At 43.0% G+C, this 23835-nt stretch overlaps 1 long non-coding RNA gene across 1 annotated transcript in view; it reads left to right on the forward strand.

Moving 5' to 3' along the window:
- Positions 1 to 2169: 2169 nt before the first annotated feature.
- The window catches only part of LOC122791853, a 105415-nt gene continuing 83749 nt past the window's right edge, over positions 2170 to 23835 (forward strand). The window contains exon 1 of the long non-coding RNA XR_006363210.1: positions 2170 to 2367. This is a non-coding gene — a long non-coding RNA (uncharacterized LOC122791853). The remainder of the gene's footprint in view (positions 2368 to 23835) is intronic.

The following is a 23835-nucleotide window of genomic DNA, read 5'->3' on the forward strand; positions in this document are numbered from 1 at the left end:
CCAGTGCGCAAACCTGCACAACCATGCCAACCATGTTTGTGCAATGTTAAGTGGAGATAAACATTTCCAAACACAGAGGAAGGGAATTTATGAAATAGGAAGGATAACCTGACTGTTGGCATTAATTTATGGCATGTGTGCTGCTATACCCGACAACACTTTGTCCAATGGTCAACACTGATATGTTAAATTACTTGGCTTTTAAGACATGACTTTGGGGGGATCAATGGTATGACTTGACACATATCTTGTGTGGCCTTACACACTATTAAAAGTAAGTTGTACAATGTGGGATGCAAATCTATGTAAAAAAGAATATGTGTGTGTGTGTGTGTGTGTGTGTGTGTGTGTGTGTGTGTGTGTGTGTGTGTGTGTGTGTGTGTGTATATATATATATATATATATATATATATTTCCATATAAGTGATTTTTTTTCCTCATTGCCACAGAAGAAGTTTTTGTGAACCATGGTCATTACAAATATACATTTTAATGAATGAATACTGCTATACTTCAATCAACTATGTATGTGTGTGTGTGACATGACAGGGTCCTGGCTTATGCATTCTCAGGTGTGATGCAGGAGTAATGTTTGACAATATACTGGAAATGCATATACTTGTATTACTTTCAGAGCAGATTTTTTTAGTTCTGGTTCAGGGCACACAATACATTCAGTCTAACAGTTATACTTGTTTTAGGAGAGGTGTGTAGATGATTGTCAGTAAACTATGAAGTCCGTCCCAGTTCTGAAAATACATTTTTAATTACATAATCATCATTATTATGTCAAACCGGTTACACATATAATAGATATGATACCATGTGTGTGCTCAATTGACCTCCTATACATCAATATTGGTATGTAGAGTTATCTTTATAATCTAAGTTTTGTAAAAAATTTAAATGGGACACCCATAATAAGGGTAAGTGGAGTGTGCTGGATTAGAACCCTGTCTCGCTTCTGTACTAACCATGAACTTACATCTAATGCCACAGGGAAAGCAAAATAGCAGGTATATGTTTTGCATTCTTTACTGTCCAAAGTGCTGACAGACATGTATCGTCACTTAGCCTATTTGTGCTATGGAAGGTGAACCACATAAAATGTTTCAGTTTTGTCACTTAAGCAGTGAACCATGTTTGTGCACAGGTGAGCAAGTGCAAATGTAACAGGCAATAGCTAACATATACATATTTGTTTAATACTCATTATGATCCTTCCTCAGTAAAAATAACTACTGTTGAACTGAAACCATACTTTACTTAGCTTATCTATTGTGTAACTCAACATATTTACACCTTGTGTTACACACACAGGTGGGCCACAGGTGTAATTTCCACCCATATTGCTGACGGCAGTGCAATGCCGCTAAGCGTGTTTGTGCTTCTTGGGAAACTGACAGTAAACTTTAAATTTTTATGCCTTTCCCTGTGTTTGCACCAAGCCACACTTCACCCAAATGTTAAATACAAAACAATTAAAATAATAAATAGCCAAAAGTTAAACAAAGTTTAAACAATTACACAGCTCTGGATTTGAACCATCAGACTAATGGAATTACAAAACATAGTTAGAGTGTATTATCTCTCTTTGCTACAGACACAGCTTTGAAACACCACTCAAATCATGTGCATTCAAGCAATTTACATTTTTTCTCCAGTATTAACAGATCATATATTTGGACATTCTCAGATGGTTGTGTATGTGTGGCTAAAATGTATAGTGTAATGAGTGATCACACAACCATTTATTAACATGTTTTGCAGAAATATAGCTCAGTTTTCTCTTTGTATTTTGGTCATTCTTCCATTATCTCTGCTGTACATCACACATGCAGTCTATAGTGCATTTCCAAGTATTTCTTTTTCAAGATGTGATACAAATATATAACAGTGATCAACATATTTCAGCAAAGGCAGAAGAGTTTTGCTATTACCGATCAAAATTATAAAAGTGTGGTGTTTTCCTTTATTTAAAAACTCACTGAAGTTATTTCCAAACTTTGCAAGTTTACCCTCACTGACACACCCACTGCAGTGAAGGGTGTCTGAATTGCAGCTGTGTTTTTCTTCTCTCACACTAATCATTTGCATTTGCAAGCCATTAGCACCTAACAATGGCGTAGAACCTACACTATGTTTACATATGCTATACAAACTCAAACATTTGACATTCAGCAATTCTATTGAGTTCATACCTAATTTACATCTTCACATTGATCAGAGTGCTAAATGCATACTATAAAAAGGTAACAGTGTAGCTAGGAAACTTGAAGGTTAGGAAGCTTGTGCATTTGGACAAAACAGAAGATTGGTAATCCTTTGAAGGTGATTTCTCTGCAGAAAAGGCTCAATTTTGCTAAGGTATTCTTTAATTGAAGGACATTATATATTTTGTAAAATATTACAAATGTATTTATATATCCAGGAGAAAATGGAACTTTTATCAGTATGCAATTCTTTCACTTTACTGTTGGCATAGACAGTTTTGGCAGGTATTTACGTTTGTGAGATAGACAGGTTCTACTTTCAGCACAACTATGTTCTTAACATTTGCTTTTTCAATGTCCTGTTATGGTATTGGAGAGAAATGTAATGTACATGTCTCTGACACTGGTGTTATGCTTTTGAAATGGTCCACAGCAATCTACACAGGAGTTATAGGCACAGTGAAAAGTGACTGTCACTCATAAATTGACTTTTCTGTTGGAAAAAGTGTAGACATCCTGATAAGTGTGTGGAAAACATATACACATTACTTATGCAGCATTCTTTGGTTTGTGCAAACCTTTGTTTGTTTGGGGTTGGTGTGGGAGCCTCCTACCATTCTGTTGGCGAAAAAGAGATGTGTGTTTCAAGTGCTTTTCTGTTGAAAATGTGTAGACATCCTGATATTTCTGTGGAAAACATATGTACATTAATTATTTATGTTGTATTCCTTGGTTTGTACAAACCTTCGTTTGTGTGGGAGGGGGTGGTGGGACAAGCACCTAACATTCAGTTGTACTAAATGAAACGTGTGTTTCAAGTGTTTAATTTAGACAAAAGGTATATAGACTATTTTTTGTAGCAAATACATCACTTCTGCAATATTTTATTTTTTGTAGCAAATACATCACTTCCATGATATCTATCTGTATTATCCTTCTCTGTTTTGTGTCGCATAGGATTATGGTTCCCAAGCCTACAAATCCATGAAAACCCCTGTCAGTGATGGTGAAAATGAGGTCATAATGCATGTTCTGAGGCAGCATGGAGCCTTTCTGCTTGAGAGAGGCTGTGTGGATATGTCTGCCAGAAAGGAGATTTGGAACCTGTTATTCAATGATGTAAATACAGTTGATGGTCGCAGCCACAATTATGACCAGGTGTGGCTTCGGGCCACCATCAATCCAGAGGAAGGTAGCTACCCTTGCCCAAGAAAAGCTAGCTCTGTGGGGTGGTCTGCTATTGCACCACCACTGTCACCAAATGAGGAGTTCCTTCCACTGTCAGAGAGCCAGATAGCTAAATGGAGACTGTGTACAATGTGCTAGATGTCAGTGCTGATGTGGTGGAGAGGACACTTGTGTCCCAGGAGCAGCTTCCAGGTAAGCTAACATATGGTGTACAGCTGAACGATCTAAGAGGCCTTTTGGCTGAGTAAGATGTGTAGGCTTTGTTGTTGTGGGTGACACTTATTGGGGAGGTAATAGATAGGAATGACAGAGGCAGAGCTGATTGTAGGTTAGAGGGAGGGCAGGCAGTTCAGGCAGCCAAGTGCTGAGCAGTACAGTGATGAGTTCTATATGAGCAATTTGCAGCAAATATAGCAAGTGTCATATTTTCCATTTTTCTTTTGCTTAGTCTTTTTTTGTTGAGATTATTCAGAATGGGAGATGGATAGAATAGGGTGGATAGATTGATCTGATGTTGTCTTGTGTTGTTGGTTTGAAGGCGTTAGAGTGACTATAGTTATGGAGAATTTTTCCATTTTCACAGCTTGGTACCTGTTAAGTAGCTAGCTTGACCAGTTTTCAACAATTGATCTGTTTATGACAACATTTATACTTGCTTGTAGAATAAAATGTATAATTTGACTACTACATCCACTGATACAGTTTTTTTTTTCTATCAGTATTTATTGATAAGTAATAGATTTATAAAAAGAGTCGTTCAGTACACATGGGTGTGGGTGGACATCTCAGGCAAGTTTCAGTTACAGCTATTTCTTACAGGACATATAGGCAGTTGTATATTCACTGTCCCCCTGTGTTATTCCCATTGTGATGTTTAATGGTCACCCTTTCCTTGTGTCATTTCTTCCAGAATCATCCACCCTGCAAAGTCTGGAGACATCTGCACATGGTATGCAGATGTTTATTTGCTTATTACTACACATTATTTAGATATATAATTAACTGTATGTGTAGGGGGGTGTAATGAGTGTCTGTATTGCTGTACCATCTGCAGTTCTGTGAACAGTGTTACTTTTTGATCATCTATTTTGGTTTAATACTTAGTGGAGTAGTACTCACAGCAAGAGGTTCTCCCGTTCAATTCTCAGCTGGAGTGTGGGGAGTGCCTTCTGTGTGGAGTCTGCATGTCCTCCCTGCGGTTGAGTGGACATTCGAAAGACATGCATAAATGGGTGTGCCTTTCTTGATGGTTGAATGTCGAGCTGGCACCTCGGCATTTGTGAAAATCTACTGACAATCATTAGCGGACCGGAGTTCCACTGTGGCGACCCCTGACTGGGAAAAGCTGAAAGACAACAACATTTAGTGGAGTAGTAATTTCACTTCTGTGTTTGTTGCTTATCACAGGTGATCCTGAAAGTGGAAGTATGGAACTCCTACCACCTGATGTCAGAGTAGAGGTAGGCTCTGATGATGATGATGATGGACAAACACAGGCACAGATGGGTGGTGCAGAGTTTGAATCTGACACTGAGGTTGTGACTCACACATCCCCTGGATTTTCATCAAGCACAGTATGCCTACACATATCCATTCCACAGACCCCTTAGATAGTGGATAAGTTGAGGGTGATACAGTTGATCAGTGTAGTGTGGTTAATGTGGCTTAAATGCCAGTTGACTCTGGCCATATCAAAAGTGTGGGCAAGGTGTCATACAGGAGGGTTGGTACGGGTGCTCAGAGGAGGCCTGTTGTGCACCCTTCACATGATCCTGTGTGTCGTTACACTCCACTCAGTGTATGTTTAGGGCAGTATTGTAGGCACAGGAACAGGCCTCCAAGGACATGCTTAGGGTTCTAGATGTGGCTCAAGCTGACACGCATGACTCCCTCTACTGTATGGTCATTTCAATGGATCAAATGAATGACAGAAAGGAATGGGCAGTATCTGTGATGGAATATTTGCTAGGAAGGGGACAGCATCCATGTGGCCATAGGTCTGCAACATCATCTACTGTTAGCCAACATGGCTGTGCTCAATCCCACTCCCATAGTGGCAGTACTTCCACTACTCCATCAGAGGTTGATTTTTCCACACCCAGATGTGGTAGTCCATGGTGTCATGGACCTGGGAGTAGTCATGAGGACAGCTCATCCAGCAGACATTGCTCACATTCAGGTAGAACCAGCACATCTGACCATGGGCATGGACATGCAGTGCAACTCCATGCAGAGCCACTTCTCACGGTCTGGGTGGATGATAATGAAGTGATACCTCTACCATGTATGGCTCACACCTGTCCAACATGCCAGGTAGTAGAGCTAGCACAGAGCTTGGCTGTGTTCATGTACAAGATGCATAGTTAACTGAGTGCTTAGTATACATATTCCTGATGTTATTTTGAAATTTTCACTGATTTCTTAAGGCCTTTTTATGTGTTGTGATTACTACCTTGAAATCCTTGATAGATCATTGAGGCTTACTGCTCCACTTGTGAGAATGCAGGGATAATTCGACTTTGGACTGTGTTTTCTATTCTGGGTATTTTAGATGCATGTGTCAAGTTAGCAGATAAACAGCAGAAATCTGTCTACATAAGTCAGTCCTGTCACATATTGATGGCATTGCTGAACAACTAGTACACTTTCTACTTGGGTACATTTTCAAGTAACACTATGCATGTACCTGCTATTCATTCGTGTTCTTACCCACTTATTTTCCTGTTCCAGTTTCAACACTTACCTTGATAGTCCTACAGCTACAACTGTTGTAATTTGGGGCTGGCTCTTTCTGAATCCATTGCATTATTTATTTTATGTATTTATTTATTTCACATTTGTTAACCGAGTTGGTCCAACTGAGTTTGCAAACAAACCCATTTTCTGTGGAGACCTGAGGAGCAAAGACCCGGCAACATAAGTGAAGATAGTGTCAATATGCAAAGCAATCACAATACAAAAAGTGTAAAAAGAAAAAGTTATTAACTATTTGCAATGCATTGATACTGCAAATACAAAATTAATTATAAAGAGAAAAACAAAAGAAAAACTTATGAACATTAAGGATTGCACTTATAACACTGGTCTAAAAATTTACTACATATGAGAGTAAAAATAAAAAGAATCATTGTTCAAAAGAAGGACAATCTATAGACATTGATAGGATGTGGAGGGAAAAAAGATAAGCAGTGTGGAGAATGGGAGGGGGAGAAAGGATGGGGCGTAGGGCTATAGTAGTAGAGCTGGGTTTATATTAGATAATTGAAATTTCAAAAGTTCGACTGTCATATGGTCGACACCATATGATCGAACTTTTAAAAGTTTGAAAATCTAACGAAAAATAAATTACACAAATAACCTACCTAAACATTTTAAGTAGGAGCAAGCCCCCCTCCACTCCCCCCCACTCTTTAAATATACTAACTCTGAGATCACACTACAGTGCAGAAAAGGGAAATCTTCCCTTTCCGCGCTGTCCAGAGATCGCTGTTAAAATGTTCAGACTTTCAAAAATTTGATCATATGGTGTAGACCATATGACAGTCGAACTTTTGAAAGCTCAATCATCCAACATAGACCCATAGAGCTGAGGGATTAGGAGGTTAGTTTAAGCAGAAGTTACTAACAGAGAAAGAAAGTTAGGAAATGCAACAGGTTATACAGTAGGACAGACTAAGACTGCGTGTCGTCAAGGCAATGGCATAATCTCACGTTTAGAAGGTGGGATTTAAGCTCCTTTTTAAAACAGGAAAGGAAAGGTTGGATCTGATATGGAGAGGGAGTTTTTTTCCAATTTAGTGAGATAGAGTGTTTGTAAAGTAGTTTTCCAATATTCCTTTTGGGTTTATAAACTGAGAGAAGACCTGATCAGCACTCCAGAAAAGGCCGGGGGGGGGAGTAGAGAGTAACATGGGAGGCGAGAACAGGGCAGGCAGAGGGGTTGTTGAGTATGGAAAAGGTAGTGTGGAGTTGTGATTGTAGGAGAAGGTGTGGGAATTCCAGCCACTGAAGTTTGTTTAGTGAGAGGCAGTGATGTGAAGAGAGTGGTTGGTTTAGAATAAATTTGGCAATTTTGTTGTATGTTTGTTTCAGTTTCTGCATTGAGGTAGTTTGGATATTTGATAAGGATGGGGGAAGTGTATAGAAGACCAGGTAAGAGAAATGCCTGCACAATAGTACGTTTAGTTGCAGTAGAGAAAAATTGCTCCTATAAAGTAGTCCAAGTCTTTGGTAGTTTTTTTGATGGCCTGTTATATGTTCAAGTCAAATTTTAGTTGGTCATCAATTATTACTTCAAGGAGTTTGGTGTGTGAGGCAGGAGAGATAGTGGTGTCATCTTGGGAGGAAAGAGAAAAGTTGGATTTAAGGTGAGAGAGTATCTGAGGTAGGAAGAGAATGAGTTGAGTTTTCTTATGGTTAAGGATAAGCTGATTGTTTCTGAGCCATTCTTCAACAGAGATAAAGGAATTCTGTGCTAGTGTGTGTAGCTCGGAGATAGTATTGGAGATAGATAAGAGAGTAGAGTCATTTGCATATTGTATTACAAATGAGACTGCAGGATGAATGTAGGTTGTTAGTAAAAATGTTGAAAAGTAGTGGTCCAAGTATAGAGCTTTGAGGTACTCCTGTTTGAACAGCAAGGAAGGTTGAGAAAGCCTGCTGCCATCTAACAGCTTGTTTTTGCCAGTAAGGTAGGATTGGAACCAGCCAAGAGTAGGAGGAGAGAAGTTTAGGTCTGAGAGTTTAAGAAGGATGGGATGAGACACAGTGTTGAAGGCATGGGTAAATAAAGGTTGCTAGTGTTGGCTGTCATCAGTTTTACTGTATGTATGTGTATTGAATGAAAGTTGTACCCTGTAATTGGTCAGCATGTGTGCAATCTTTTGCCTCTATGTATGAGCATAGGGTGAAAGTTGTACTGTTTAGGTGGTCAGCATGTGTGCTATCGGTTGCTTCTTGGCCAGGTTGAGGGAATATAGTGCATTCCCTACATCTACCTATACCCACAGCAGCTGATGGTTCCCTCTCTGACTCCTCATCTGTGTGTGTGGTGACCTTGCCAGTGGTGGTGGAATATATGTTCCTTCACCTTGGTGTTCCTGTTGCAGCCATTTTATCAGTATAATATTGTGTAAGATAGCATACACAGAGATAATTTCAGCACAAATACTGGGATCATATTGCAGGGCATCCCCAATGTATCTAGACACCAAAACCATGGTTTCAGCAGCCCAAACACATGCTCTTCTGATATATTTTGTTTGAGCAGGTGCCTCATTATAGCGTTCCTCAGTGGGTTGATGTGTGCATTTTTGATGGGGGTCCCCGGCCATGGTTCAAGTGCATACCCTGCATCCCCCAGTAAATGGCCTTGTGAGATCATCCCTGAAAAACCTCTAGTAAAACTGTGAGTTGTGTGAGATATGGGAGTCATGGTAACTGCTGGGGTTGCCAGCACACACATTTAGGACGATTCCCTTAGCATTTCACATTACCTGGCAGTCAACAGAGTGGAACTACTTTCTGTTAATGTAGACCCTTCCCTGTTCCATGGGTGGTGTTTTTTTTCTTAACATGCTTGCAGTCTATGGCACCTAAGATTTCAGGGAACTGTGCTATGGGGTAGAAAAACTTCATAGCTGTAGCTCTGTCTGCAGACCTACTTTGAAACATGTATAGTCACTGGCATACTGTAAGATAGCATTCAGCAATTTATGTAGGATTCTGAATGCTTATGCCTGTGCCCCCCCCCCCAAGCATGTCCCCTGTTGTTCTCTAGCAGGTTCCTGTAGCTCTAATTCTAAGTGCTACACATACCTTGATCTTCACAGGCATTGGTTCCCCTCAGTCAGTTGAGGACAACAGAGTGTGCAGAGTTCCTGGAATGTGTCTCTATCCACCCTGTAGTGCTGTACTACTTCCACTTCATGCAGACCATGAAAAGTTACACGGGGGTTTAAATACCTTTCTCCTTCTTGCCCAAAGTCTATCAGCAGCAGCATAGACTTGAGCCTGTTGCACATACACATGCAGAAGAGCAGCAGCAGCCCCTAACATTCTTTCCCTCTAGTGTAAGTTTCCCTGGCTTTATTCTAATAGGTTTAGGAATACAAGTCAAAAACCTACACTAACTCCTGGATTTACTATTCTTCATGCAGGACTAGCTTAGTCCTGCATTGACGCGGCTGTTTAGGAACAGGACAGCAGCGCGCCATGCATATTAATGAAGGCTCACTGCCTGAGCTCCTAATCTTGCACAGAGCCACTGTTCTGCCCAGCAACAAAATGAACAGCCTTGCAGGTCTTGAACTCAGGACCCTATACTCTATAGTCAGAGTAGTTAACCACCAAGCCATCACAGTAGTACCTAAGATTGAGGTATCGCCAAACAAATCCTGACTATAGTAAAATCAAACTGAGCATGTGAAAGGAATCCGTATACAGTCATATGTTCTATAACCTACTACATAACATAAATATGTGAACTGGAGTACTGACGTAACCGTAAGCCCAGATGTGAGGTGTAATTGTAATGCAGTGTTGAAGTCCCCTATTAAACACAAGGACCGCATACAGTGTACTTACACATGGATCATCCCACTGAATTCCCAGGGGGACAGAATGACAGGCAGAAGATATGGGCCAATATATATATATCATATCACTAATATATATATATATTAAGCAATGTTAAGCATTGCACAGGTCAGATTAGTAGGTGTAAGCAATGTGCAAAGTAAATATTAAGCAATGTTAAGCATTGCACAGGTCAGATTAGTAGGTGTAAGCAATGTGTAGGCCAGCTAACTCAATTTGCCCAGTGGTATACCTCATTAAACAATGCCAACCTTAAGTAATCATGTTTTCCCATAGCTTAGCCTTTTCAAAATCATCCAATCACAGCAAAGTGTGGGAAATCAAGCCTACTTAAACCCAACAGGTGGGAATACATCTCATAACTGGTTGTAGCTTCCCCTTGCAGGCACCATGTCAGGAAGGGGAGAGGGAGTGTGCTTTCAGGTGCAGCGCTGGGGCATCCAGTAGTACAGAGTCATGGCAGGACTAATTGTCACAGACCCTGAGCAGAGACTGCTGCAGGGCCAGTACCAGGGTTCCCAATATAAGGCAGAAGCCTGGGACCGTCTCGCCGTGACCTCACCAGTGCCACTGGAATACCCTGAACTGGTCAGGCATCACAATGCCGACCTAAAGCAGCAAAAGGGAGATCTCTTGGACCAGTGGTTCCAAGAGGCTAGGACAGCAGGGGTTGCCCAGCTGTGTGTAAGTATCACTCCACTACCTCTTTAATAATTGCCAGCTCATGTATGTTATGGATAGGTATGGCTAAATATTTCTCTTATGTCCTTCACAGTGGCAAGTGAACAGGCCACGAACCAGGGGGACCATGGATGTTGGCTGGAGAGGATTCGACATGAGGCTGGTTAGTAATACTCTTGCATATACTGTCAGAGGAAATAAATCTAAAAGTATTAGTAAGTTGATTGCCAGTATAAAACCTGTATTGTTTAAGGCAAGTATTGCATGCACCGGAGAATATGGCAGGAAGAGTCTCATATAGTTTTTATGTAAATAAAAGCATAATAGCCTGACAATAAAGGTCTAACTGCTGGACTGCATGTGTATACTATGGTATCATATGGTAATGCAGATTTGCAGCCACTTAATAGTACTGTTGTATTAAGCACTGTTACCCACACTGTGCAACATAAATAGAATGTGTAGGAATGTCTGTATATGACTGGTGTAATCCCCAGAAGTCATTTAGTACAACTGAGAGACACATAGACAGAAAACAGTGAAAAGACAGACAACACAATCCGAATAGCACATGCAACTGAGATGTGCACTGTTGTATTTTTAGCACACACAGCCATGGTTCGAATCCTGGGAGTGGTAGTCATCTGCATACAAAATCATACCCCACAACTGTACAGATATGTCCAGAATCTCCAGTAAATTGGCCCATATCTTCTGCCTGTCACTCTGTCCCCCTGGGAATTCAGTGGGATGATCCCAGACGTATAGGCAGCAAACAAGAAATGCAACTGATTGTCACACATTTATAAGAACAAACCTGTCACTCTAGCAACTCCCCAAACTGTTTGTCCTATCTACACCCTCATGTTGTCAAGCTGTCACCTGAGTGTGTACAGCAACAGAGTGAGATGTATGTGCATAATAGTAATGTGGAATCTGGTACTTTGTGTGGCAACATTCAGGTAATGCTAACAAACATTGTTGGATACAAATACTGTGCCGAGAAATAAAAGCCTGATACCCTGTACTGGTACTGTTTACTCTGGTATTGTATGGAATTGTGAGTGTTGCTGTTGCTCTGAATAATAAGATATCACTGTCACCCACACTGTGCTACATAATATAACTGTGTAGGAAATCCTGTACAATAGTGTTGTAAGTCACTAAAGGTTGAAGAGGGCAAAGGTCTGCATATGTCCCGGTTCACCTGCATGTGGTCAAGACATGGGCAGAGTCTGTGCAAAAAGAGATGGAAAGGTATGTGCATAACATCAATCTGGAATCTGGGAGTATGTGTAGAAACAGTTAGTGTTAATAAACAATTCCTCCACAGGTATACCAGGTAGAGGTGTATACTGCAGGTAAAATCAATCCATGTATATAGATGTCAACAGCCATATCACTGTCCAAACTAAGGCAATAGGGTAGTGTAGTAATACTTGTAAAGTACAGATAACAGCACTGACTATAACAGCACTGACTAGGAAAGTAATGCGAACTATAGGAATATACTAGTTGTTAATTGACACCCCCCCCCACCATATCTCCAAACCAAACACTAAATACCCACCTCAACTGGTACGTGATGACTCCACTGTAATGTTGGGACATATGTCATTTTGTTTGATAATTATATAAATCTGTTTCTATGCATGTGCTATGTTGAAATACTCCAAAATTGGTGGCATGGTGCCATCAATGTACCTGCATGCTGTTATTACCACTGTGGTCCCATATATGCATGTGTTCTGTTTGCTATGCTATCTGGTGTCTGGGTTAATGGGAATGTCTATGCATGCTGTTATACCTAATCCTGGAATGTGGTGACTATTACTATCCCACATATGTTGATACACCATAAATACCATAGCATGTATGGGAATGCAGGTCCCAGCAGACCCACCTGTCCCACCTCAGGTGGCCATGGCATCGGGCACCAGTACATCTGGAGCCCAACCCAGGATCTCCTTGTCCATTGGTCCTGCATCACCTTTGGGTGGAACCACCTCAGGGGATGGGGCTCACCCCCCCGGGAGTGGGCGTGGACAGAAACCTGTCACCTATTGCCAGGTACAGGTCATGATGCATAGAGAGCTCAGTCAGAAGTTTGAAGATCTACGCCAGCTCAAGAGCCACGTGTTGCGACTAGAGGGTCGACCTGGCTCTTTGACTCGGCCCCCAGTACAGCCACCTTTGGAGCTGTGAAGGTGCAGTGGTGACTGCCCATGGGTGGGCATCTCAGTCCCACTGTTTCTACTAGGGGGCTAATGGGCTTCCGATTTCCCAACACCCCTCCCCATTAAGGTGTTTACCCCCCACATGTGTCCTATACCACCCCTGTATGTGTCTTGTTTGACTTGTCCCACTCCCACCTAAAAATAAAAAGGGCAGTCTGGTCCCAATAAAAAATATCACCCAGTACATAGCTGTCCATTTCGCACAACTGTCCACTGGACACATGTAATTTGGTCTAACTGGCATCACAACATATTATTTTTGTCCTCGCCCCTCTCTCAGGGGTTTGAGTGTCCAAATCTACCTCAAAATTCAGTGTATATGCACAGCTGCTGCTGTAGAAGAAATGTGCAGCTATGGACCTTCCCTACACCCTCCTGCACATCCCTAGCTATTTTCCCCAATGTCTTTCCCTCTTTATGCCACATTTTCACCACTTTCCCATCAATCCTTTTTCTTTTCTTTTAAAGAAATTAGGGCAGGGGTAAGTGGGAGTAAGCACTTGTAAGCAGGTGTAAGCCTGTTTGCGTGGGGGTAAGCAATGCCTACACAGGTTAAGCAATTTAGAAGCTGAGTATAAGAAACTTGTAACCAGAAGTTAGCAGTGCCAATCTCCACACAAACCCGCTTACAACGGCTTAAAAGTGCCTTAATCACTCTGTATCCAACAACCCATGTTATGCCCAGCAAAAAAATAAACAGCCTTTGCAAGGCTCGAACGCAGGACCCTGCACACCATAGCCAAAGTGATTTACCACTAAGCCATGTCAGTTATACATAATCCTAATGTTTTCACAAAATTTTCATCCAGCCCAGTCATTCAACAGTACAGGAAATGTATTTCAACATGTAGATGTGTGTGTGTGTGTGTGTGTGTATGTGTGTGTGTATGTGTGTGTATATGTATGTATATATATATATATATATATATATATATATATATATATATATATATATATATATATATACACATTACATACATCTATAGATATAAAAGGGAACATGAAAACATATATGCCCACATGCACCATTAAGGAGGGTGAGGGGGCCCAAACAACATCCATCTTGTACGTATAGATACCCCTCCCCCCACAGCCAAACACATCTGTCCTGCAATACAATAACGACTGTTGCAGATCCCATAACCAGGACCTGACAAAACATGGGCACAAGATGTTAACAGTACTCCATCCCACCCGTATGATGTCAGGCTGGTATCAGTAACATATCATGCAGCACAGTATGTACAATGTGGAAGCAATCAACATTTCTAAGATACATATACACAGACACATTTATGCAGATACATATGTATATATATATATATATATATATATATATATATATATATATATATATATATATATATAATACCTATATATAGATATATATGTAACTACACATACACACACACATATATGTATAGGAAGATACATATGTAGAAGGTGCACACAATACAGAACAACCACTATGCCTACAGTTGCCACCTTACCAACTGGACACTGTATGAGCCACCAATACAAATGACAATTGCTGCCTGCAACATATGCCCACAGAGAGGTCAAAGGATATAACACAACACACAGGTTTGCATACATGGGAAAGCTTTATTTGTGTACTATTGCAGTTGTATATGCTATGTCATATAGTTGTTTAGACACTAACATACATATAAACAGAGTAATGCAACTTTGAAACAGTTATATTAATACAGTAGTCTGAAAAGGTTTACATATGTTGCTGTCCAGGCCAAGGCCTTCAAGTAGTACAATAGACTGGGCCACAGGATACCAACTAATCAACAGTAAGTAATGCAGATGTATAGTCCAGCAGCCTCTATCTATACTCTGTACACAATCCCTAGGGGGTAAGGACCTCAGTTGGCACAATGGGATATATCTGTTACATAACAAGGCATAACTGACACCATCACAATCACACTGACAAACAGAACAGTCTGTATCGCAGGAAGCAGTAAGCCTGCATTTACCCAAGGTGAATTGTATGGTAATGTTAATCCAGATACATTAAGGCAGCTTACCCCTGATAGCCTCTCATGTTGTAACAGCCTAGGTTAGTTATGGTGCATTCCCCCCACATAGACTCAATAATGCATGGCCATATATCACTGTTAAATACACTGGCCTCTGGAGTGCATAAGGGCACACATGTATTGTGTAGGTGAAGCCCATATGGACCCAACCCCACAATATGTGTGGACAACAGCAGTGGACTGATGGAAGTCGCTGTGGGTAGTGAGCCATGCCCATCAACCATATAGAGCAACACTGACTGATGGAAGTCGCTGTGGGTAGTGGGCCATGCCCATCAACCATATAGAGCAACACTGACTGACAAGATGTAAGCCATCATAGTGTGTGTTGTGTAATGGGAAGTATGTATATTACCGTGGCCAATAGCTGGTGGTGGACGTAATGCCATAATGATGGACACGTGGGTTCCACAGCCCACCTCTTACAGGAAACTCAGATTAACCTGTATTGTAGCATGCAGGAATGCCATAGGTGTGTAATAGGGTTACCTACAATCTGGCCTTACATATATCCCCTAATGTCAGGCTGTGTCCATATGTGGCAGATGTCTGTGTTGTAGCAAGGCAGAACAGTGGAGCTGTGCAGGAAGGTGTTGTGAGATTGTGGACCTGATGTCTGAATGTACCCCATATATAGGTATGCATATGTGTATATATATACATGTATGTCCACAAATCTACAGATACCCATGTGTAGACATATATATGAACACATATATACAGCATATATATCTACACATATATAGATATATACCTATATGCACATGTCGACATATATACAAACACACACACATAAATGTATGTAAATACATGTCTCCTACATTACCACCACAGTGCTGCATGCTATGTGAGGAAACAGCACACATAGCAATACACACAAATATCTACAGCTGTCAGTGTGTGCAACATGGATGGGTATGTCACATGTGAACCCCTTGTTGAGACCACATTGCCCTTGTCTGTAAAGTATGGAATGGGAATATGGGGAAGTATGCCAGGCATAGTTGTGGAGGTGGTCAGGGTTGGTAGATATAGGGGACAGCCTACAGGGGTGGTATGTGACGTGGTTGGTAAACACCCTGGATGGTATGTGTGGTCTGATGTGGCCACCCCATGGGCCCCAATATGGACAGAATGGGAACAAGCCTCCCACCCACTGCTACTCACAACAGCAGTCCACATCCTGAAGGTACCTGGCCTGGAGGCTGACCAGGAGAAGCATGTGATCCCTGTGAATGTATACTGGGTGCTTCAAGGTGATGTAGCACATCCCACATGTGTCTGTAGAGCCTGCTATGGAACAGACCCTGGACCTGACCTCGGAGGACAAGATCATGTCTGTGTGTGCCCCCGGGGGGGACAACATCCCCTGACTCTGTTCCACCTGAAGGTATTGCTGGACCAGTACATGAGGAGGCCCCAGGGTGGGTCATACATGTGATGTGGTCTGGTAACATGGGCAGATGAGTTTGGAGAGGTGGGTTCTGCTGGCCAATAGTACATATACATGCTAGTGTGTCACTGTTATAGAAGAAGTGTCGGTAGTAATAGTCTACACAATCCCAGAACATATCCAACAGCATGCACAGATAACCCCAATAACACAGCATGTCAGATATGCAACAACCACATATCAAGCATACCACAGGCATATATGGAACCATTGTGGCCCTGACATTGGCATGCAGGTGAATAGTCCTGTAACAGGACAGCAATGATAGTGTCCACATAGGGAACATGGCTACAAACTAATTGCACAAAGTGTGGTACAGTACGATATATGTCCCCCTGGTAGGTATGTTGTAGCCATACCTATTGAGTTGTGTGTACAGTTTGTCGCTGATATGGTGGGGGGGTTGACAGTGATGTGTATTAAGAACTGTGGTAACCTTCCTGCATGACTTGATCACATCTGTGTCCATCTTTGTCTTTCAGGCACAATGTCCCATGGAAGGCTTCCGGCATACTCAGCAGCTGAAAATGACATTCTGGTGAGCCATCTCATACAGCACTATGTTGTCTTGTTTGTCTGGGCCGCACATGATCAGCAGGAGAGGACCACCCTGTGGAACGACCTAGTCCACAGAGTCAATAATGTCGGACTGCACAACCACAGTTATGAGCATCATTGTTCTGACCTGCTTCGCAATGCCCATTGGTATGCTGCTGCAGTCTGGGGGGATCACCTCACTACAGGGGGGGGCCATGCCATCCATCCCCCTGATACATGTGGAGGAGCTCCTAGCCATCCTCATGGCACCTGCCCATCCGCATAGCCACCAACCGCTGGACACCTTTGTGGAGGTAGGTGCTACCCACACACCGGCCGAGGAGCGTGCAAGTAAGGCCACAGGTCATATCAGTAGACCACTGTTGCATATACATCCACATTGTACAGGTAGATCATGCATATCTGACATCTCAAAGGCCACAGGTCATATCAGTAGACCACTGTTGCATATACATCCGCATTGTACAGGTAGATCATGCATATCTGACATCTCATAGATATAGTTTGTTGCTGCATAGTAGTGATAAACAGATGTGCATATGTGGTAGTATTCTGGACATGTACTGTTGATGTATTGTAATGCTGCACCCACCCTATAGTAATGCCACAGGTATGGCCACTGACTTTGCATCTCTCACCCTCTTATGTAGATCCCTCCAGTATACCACCAAGGCAGCAGCCTGTAGCTGGTGAGTATGGTTTATGTAGATGCTTGCCAATACACCAGGTATGTAAATGGCTATGGTATATTCCATGCACACATCTAACACCCCTACCCAGAATGCATGCTGTACATATGCACATATTGTTGCTGTTAAATGCATGGCATCACAGTGGTGACCATGATGGGGTATTGGAAGGGTATGTCAGACATCTGTAAGATAACTAACATCCTGCCATTGCAGAATGTGTCCACAGGGAGTAACATAATGGTGGGAGACATGGCCTACAGTAGGGACATGTTTGGAACAACACCCATATACACTGCAACACCAGTGTATATACCTGTAGGACAATGGCAACTGTTGCAGAGTTACACTATGGCATAAGGTATTACTGTGGTCCACATTATCAGCTGGGACTAGGCTGTAAAATGTGGTGTTCAGTGTATGGAACACTGCAAAGTGACACATGTGTCGGCCTTACTTGTCAAGCATCTGCAAAAAGGCTGAAAGTGGGGGGATGACAGTATGACACACCAGTGCACTGCAGCAGGGATCCTAAGGATGCTCTGAATGGCTGTATCTGCACATAGTCAAATTCAGGAACTGTGGCAGACGTAACCCTACCCACACATCAATAGTGATGGCAGTGTGTGAACACCAAGGGATGTGCACATGAGTAGACCTTGCAATCATGCATATTAGGGGGACATGTGTAGGGCAGACTGAACATACACTGGCAAATGCAGATGTCCCATGCTAGTATACCCTTGCCAGGAGTAGTGACTACTGTAGTACACATAACAATAGGTGCAACAAACCATCATGATAAGGGTGTGCACACATATGCCCACATGGAGTGTATGCATTGTGGTCAGCATTCATACACCTAACACATTCCGAAAACACTGCATGTGAAAGTACAGGACATATGTCACATCTTCGGCTCATGTACTGTTAAGATATGCGGTGATGTGATCCCATGGCAGATCAAGGATGGGTGCATCATATCAATAAGGGTGTGTACACTCCCCATAGCCACAGTATGCTCTTATGGTTGTCAGTGTAATAGGTTCATAGGTAGGTACTAGGTTGCATCATATCAATAAGGGTGCGTACACCCCCCATAGCCACAGTATGCTCTTATGGTTGTCAGTGTAATAGGTTCATAGGTAGGTACTAGGCTATCGACCCTAGGACCTATACAAGCCCAGCCAAAAAGGTACCCTGGCTTTTGCCACCCAAGAAAATGATTTTCCTGTGCCACTGTCGAGCAGAGCCCCAGAGGTGATCCCCAGGGTGAATTTCCTATTTCCCATCCAATCATCAAGATTTTTCTTGAGTGCTAATGAGGAGCTTTGTTTGATATAGATAGGTAGTTTATTCCAGAGTATGGGAAATCTCTTGGACAGGAATCTATCCCTCGGGCATGTTCTGTTTATTGTGGTGATAAGGTTTAGGTCCCTAGAGCATGCAGCTCGGAGGGATTGGGATTTCTTTAAGTGGAGCATGTCCAACACCTCTGGGTTTGACATAGCTTTGTATGTTAGGCAGAGATCACCTCTGAGTAGGCAATATGCGACGGAGTAAAGCTGGAGTTTTTTGAGACGGTCTGCATAGGGCATCTGTTTGTGGCCGGTAATCCTCTTTGTGAGGTACTACTGCAGCCTTTCCAGTTGTTGTAGATGTCTTGTGAGGTACATACCAAAAGGGGCATTGTACTCTATAATGGGTCTAATGAGTGATGAGTAAAGGGGAACAATGACCTCTCTTTTTCTTTATGAGAAACCTTTTGTGATGAGGTGTGCCACGTAGAAGGATTTCCTGACTACTGTGGCAATGTGATTATTAAAGGAGAGACTACTGTCCACCTGTGTCTCAAGGTTTCTTATCACACTTTTGGTGTTGTATACTACCGCCTATGTTGTAGTTCATGGGTACATAGTTTTTACCAAAGGGGATGACAATGCACTTTTTGGCATTGAGCTTGAGGCCATGGCTTTGACACCAGGCATCTATCTCGGTGAGGCCCTTTTGTAGGATATCCACATCGTTGGGAGTTTCGATTATGGCTCTTAGTTTGCAGTCATCTGTGAACTTCATTAACCAAAGACCTTCTGTGTTAGCCTGTACGAAGTAGATACAAACAGGAGAGGACCCAGGACTGAACCCTGTGGTACTCCACTTGTCACTGGTCTGAAGTCGGATTTAGAGTCTGCTACTTTCACAGTGTGGGTTCTGTCAGTGAATCTATGAACCTATGAACCACAGTACAACACATTCAGCAATGGGTTGTACACCTGTGAGGTGTGGTGCACAGTACATGGCAGGGTGCAGAGCAGGTGAAGAGCAATACTGTGTTCATGGGTGCAGTGGTATCCATGGGAAGGGGCATCACCTAATGACACAGCACATGCATCAAACACATGTATACTGTTGCTAACATGGATTGACTATAGCTGCACTGCATGCTGTTGTGTACCATATGTTATGCATGTTGACAGATGGGTAATAAGAGAACTATGTGTACTATCATTGTGCAGCCTCACCTGTATGTGTGTGTGTGTGCATCCTGGTGGGTAGTTAGTTTGTCTGCAGAGTCTCTCTGGTGAAGTGGAGGGAAGTTGATGCATGTAGGATGCGTGTGTGCATGTTTGTGTTGGTGGCCATGTATGCACATGTGTGATTGTGGGATTGTTCATAAAGCTGTACCTCCCTTTGGGATCGTGCAGCACATGGACATGGGACTGCCACATTACACACTAGGAATACTTGTCATGTATGTAATCATAGGACAGCTGATAGTATAATAAGGTCTGTAGCATGGAACAGGCATTGAGAGGGAAGGGAGACACCAGGTATACCCTTAATACCGCATTCTGCAGGGAGGTGACCGACAACTCACGTATGCAGCACTACAGATGCATTGGGGAAGTACTACTCAACACCAGGGAGTAAACACCAGGGAGTGTATCGATATATTACAGTTGTCAAATGATAGGCTGACTGAGCAGCATATCTAGCATGTACTGAGCAATACATACACATGACACTCCAGTGCATGATATTATGGAGTGCTCATAGTAGCCCACACATATAGGGGCCATGTGCATGATGTCCGGACATACACAGGTTGAACACCGAATGACAGCAGTGAGGCCATCTAAAACCACTTCATACATTCAGGCAGGTAATGTAGTAACAGGTCTTGTGTTGTGATCACTTGTCTAGGCATTTGGAGGACTGATATGTTAATGAATGGTATTAATGTGTGTATGTTACCAAGATGATGGGGAATACATGGAAATGTATGTGGGACTGTCTAAGGCACGGACAGATAGGTATTAGGTGGTGTGTGTGTCTGTGTGTGTGTGTGTGTGTGTGTGTGTGTGTGTGTGTGTGTGTGTGTGTGTGCGTGCGTACTGTTATGCATTGCTGTACAGGTTTTAAATTGCATTTATTGTTTTCCCCCACAGGTGGCAAGGTGGGTCAGGGTCCCTCCTGCATGCAATTTGATGTTGGTGTCCATACAGACACCGAAGATTATGATAGTACTGTTGAGGCACAAGTTGGGTTGTCAGGGGCCAAAACAGCACCATCATTTGACATCCCCCTTTTAGCCACTCAAACCCCACACACAGTTTCAGTGTCTATACATACCCAATCACCAGTGACCATAACAGAGGGACAACTGGTATTTTTTGGCAGTGCACAGGAAAGTGTGGTAACCATGCCTACTGTGTCTGGTCACAGCAGTCATAGCTAGATGTCCGTCAGGGCACCACATAGGCAGATTTCCCCAAAGTGCTCATGGTAGGGCCACTGGTCATCATGCCCCTGGCAGATGAAACACAGCTGGTACCAGCAGGTGCTTGTTTCAGGCTGTCATAGCAGTGCAGGCACATATTCAACGTTACACCAGACAGGGTCTGAGGCTGCAGAGGGCTGTTCTTACACCTGCAAGTGACAATGCCCGTGAACTGACTGGTGCCATCCATGCATTAACTGATTTCATGGATAGATGGTCTGGTGAGATGATGACCCTCATCGACCATGGTTTGTCCGTGCTTAAACATGGGGTAGGAGTGCGGCAATGGCCACATGGATGTAGGCCAGTACGCCAACAGCTGGCAGTCAATGTGGACGTGCTAGGACACCAAGGGGTTCCTGAAGTGGCAGAACCAGCCCCGGCACTGAGGGGGGGCACTGTCCACACCACAGCAGGTCACAAGCACGTGGTCCTGGCCATTCCCAGGAGGGACCTGGTTCCAGCAGACATTTGTCATCGGCAGGTGAGAGTAGCACATCGCCTGTACCTGGATGTGCCTATGGAACCCCTGGCAGGCACAGTCCACGTGTCTGTAGCCGGAGGCAGTGAACTGCACACCCTGCCAAGTATGGTCTGCAGTTGTCCTTAAACACCTGTGTAGGGCAGCCACGTGGCAGAATTGTGTGCATGCATACCCACACACTATACGAACACACCTAGGGCAGCCCCATACCTACACACACCACATCACCATGCCCAGTTCACCTCAGTCCACTCCTCACCCACACACATGGTGTCAAATGTTTGGCCCACCCTAAGCCTCTGGCAAGCCAACAACACACCCTATGCATATGATGATACCTGTGCCACATCCCTGTCATCCATACCATCAATGCAGGGACAGGCTAATATGGTTCTGATGCACACGGTGACAGTACTACAATGTACCACAGTACTGCAGTGTAACATGTAAGGAGAATAGTGTAATTCATATATTTCAGGTAGTGTAGCCATCCAGCAATGCTGCATTATAGCTTTTGGTAACAATGTTTTGAGTGTGGTCTCTATAATGATATCCATTTGTGTTGTAGGTGTACATGTGTCAGCACGATGATGGACTGCATTCATATTCCACAATGGAGTATGGCACTGTTGGTGACACCATGGCTGTGACATATCTGGGGTACAGTAGAACATGTCACAGGTTAGTTATTGCCTGTGCCACATGGACAGATGATCCACTGGGATGTGTTTAATCTGCAACCTGATGTAGACTCATCCACATACATGCACACTCTTACTTGGCAACACTGGGACTAGACCCCTACCTAGGTATGTAGTTATACTGAAGTGTGTTGCTTTCATTGCACACACCACACAGTGTTTAGGGTGAGGTGTGTTCCAGGTTGTATGTTACATGCAGAACATCCCCAGACATGTTCAGTATGCTAATGGGGGATGTAATGAGCGCATATGGACAATACATAGTGTGACATACCTTCATATACACATTAACAGACATGTAACAGGCAGACACACATCTGAGAAACCTGGGCCTATTGCTGCTAACTTGACCATGTGGCTAGTGTGTTACAGGTAGGCTGCACACACCACATGCATAACTGGCCTGAATTGTGGTATCAGCTACCTGTATGGTTGATGGTGACAGTGGTAACTATAACTGGTACATGGGACATATACTGGGTGTACCTTGGTGTACTGACAGTGTACACAACACTCGCATCCTCCAGTTGATTTTGTACCCCCTGAAGCCCATAATGACACTCTGACATATCCACCATCACATATTGGTGATGACTGCGATACAACCCATTATATATCCCAACAGTAGTACTACATGGATATGCATCTAATGCAAATCCCACACACATAGTACAGTGTTGAATTGTCATGCCTCACCTTTGGGCAGCAACAACACTATCTGTACTACTGTGGCAATGGGTATTGTAATAGGAGTATGTGGCCTCGGAATGCTGTACCCTACAGATATACGGACATGCACACATACACTTGCCAGAACACAATGGGTATCCTATGGCTATCAACCCATTTGTACAATACTGTTGTGCAGGTACTGCAAGGCTTGTGTAGCTGGCATGGAGAGGAGCTTAACGGGATACATGTAATGTCCCATACAGCAGCAGCCACAATTGACTATTGTAACGGGTGTTGCTGTGGTTGTGAAGGCCCCTCATGGAATTCCCAAGTACAGGTGTGCTAACACACAGACACTGATATACTCAGCCATGCACACATACTCATGTCAGTACTGGAGTGCATCGCTGCTGGTGGTTATAGCTGTGTACCTAGCTATTGTCCAAGGAGAGATGGGTTGTGTATGGGTTGTCTGTACAGTGGTATCCTGCCACCTGCCATGTGGCAGCCGGCAATCTATCGACAAACAC

This window comes from Protopterus annectens, chromosome 17.part0 (genome assembly GCF_019279795.1).
Source record: "Protopterus annectens isolate FY-2018-M chromosome 17.part0, PAN1.0, whole genome shotgun sequence".
In the NCBI taxonomy this organism is placed as follows: Eukaryota; Metazoa; Chordata; order Ceratodontiformes; family Protopteridae; genus Protopterus; species Protopterus annectens.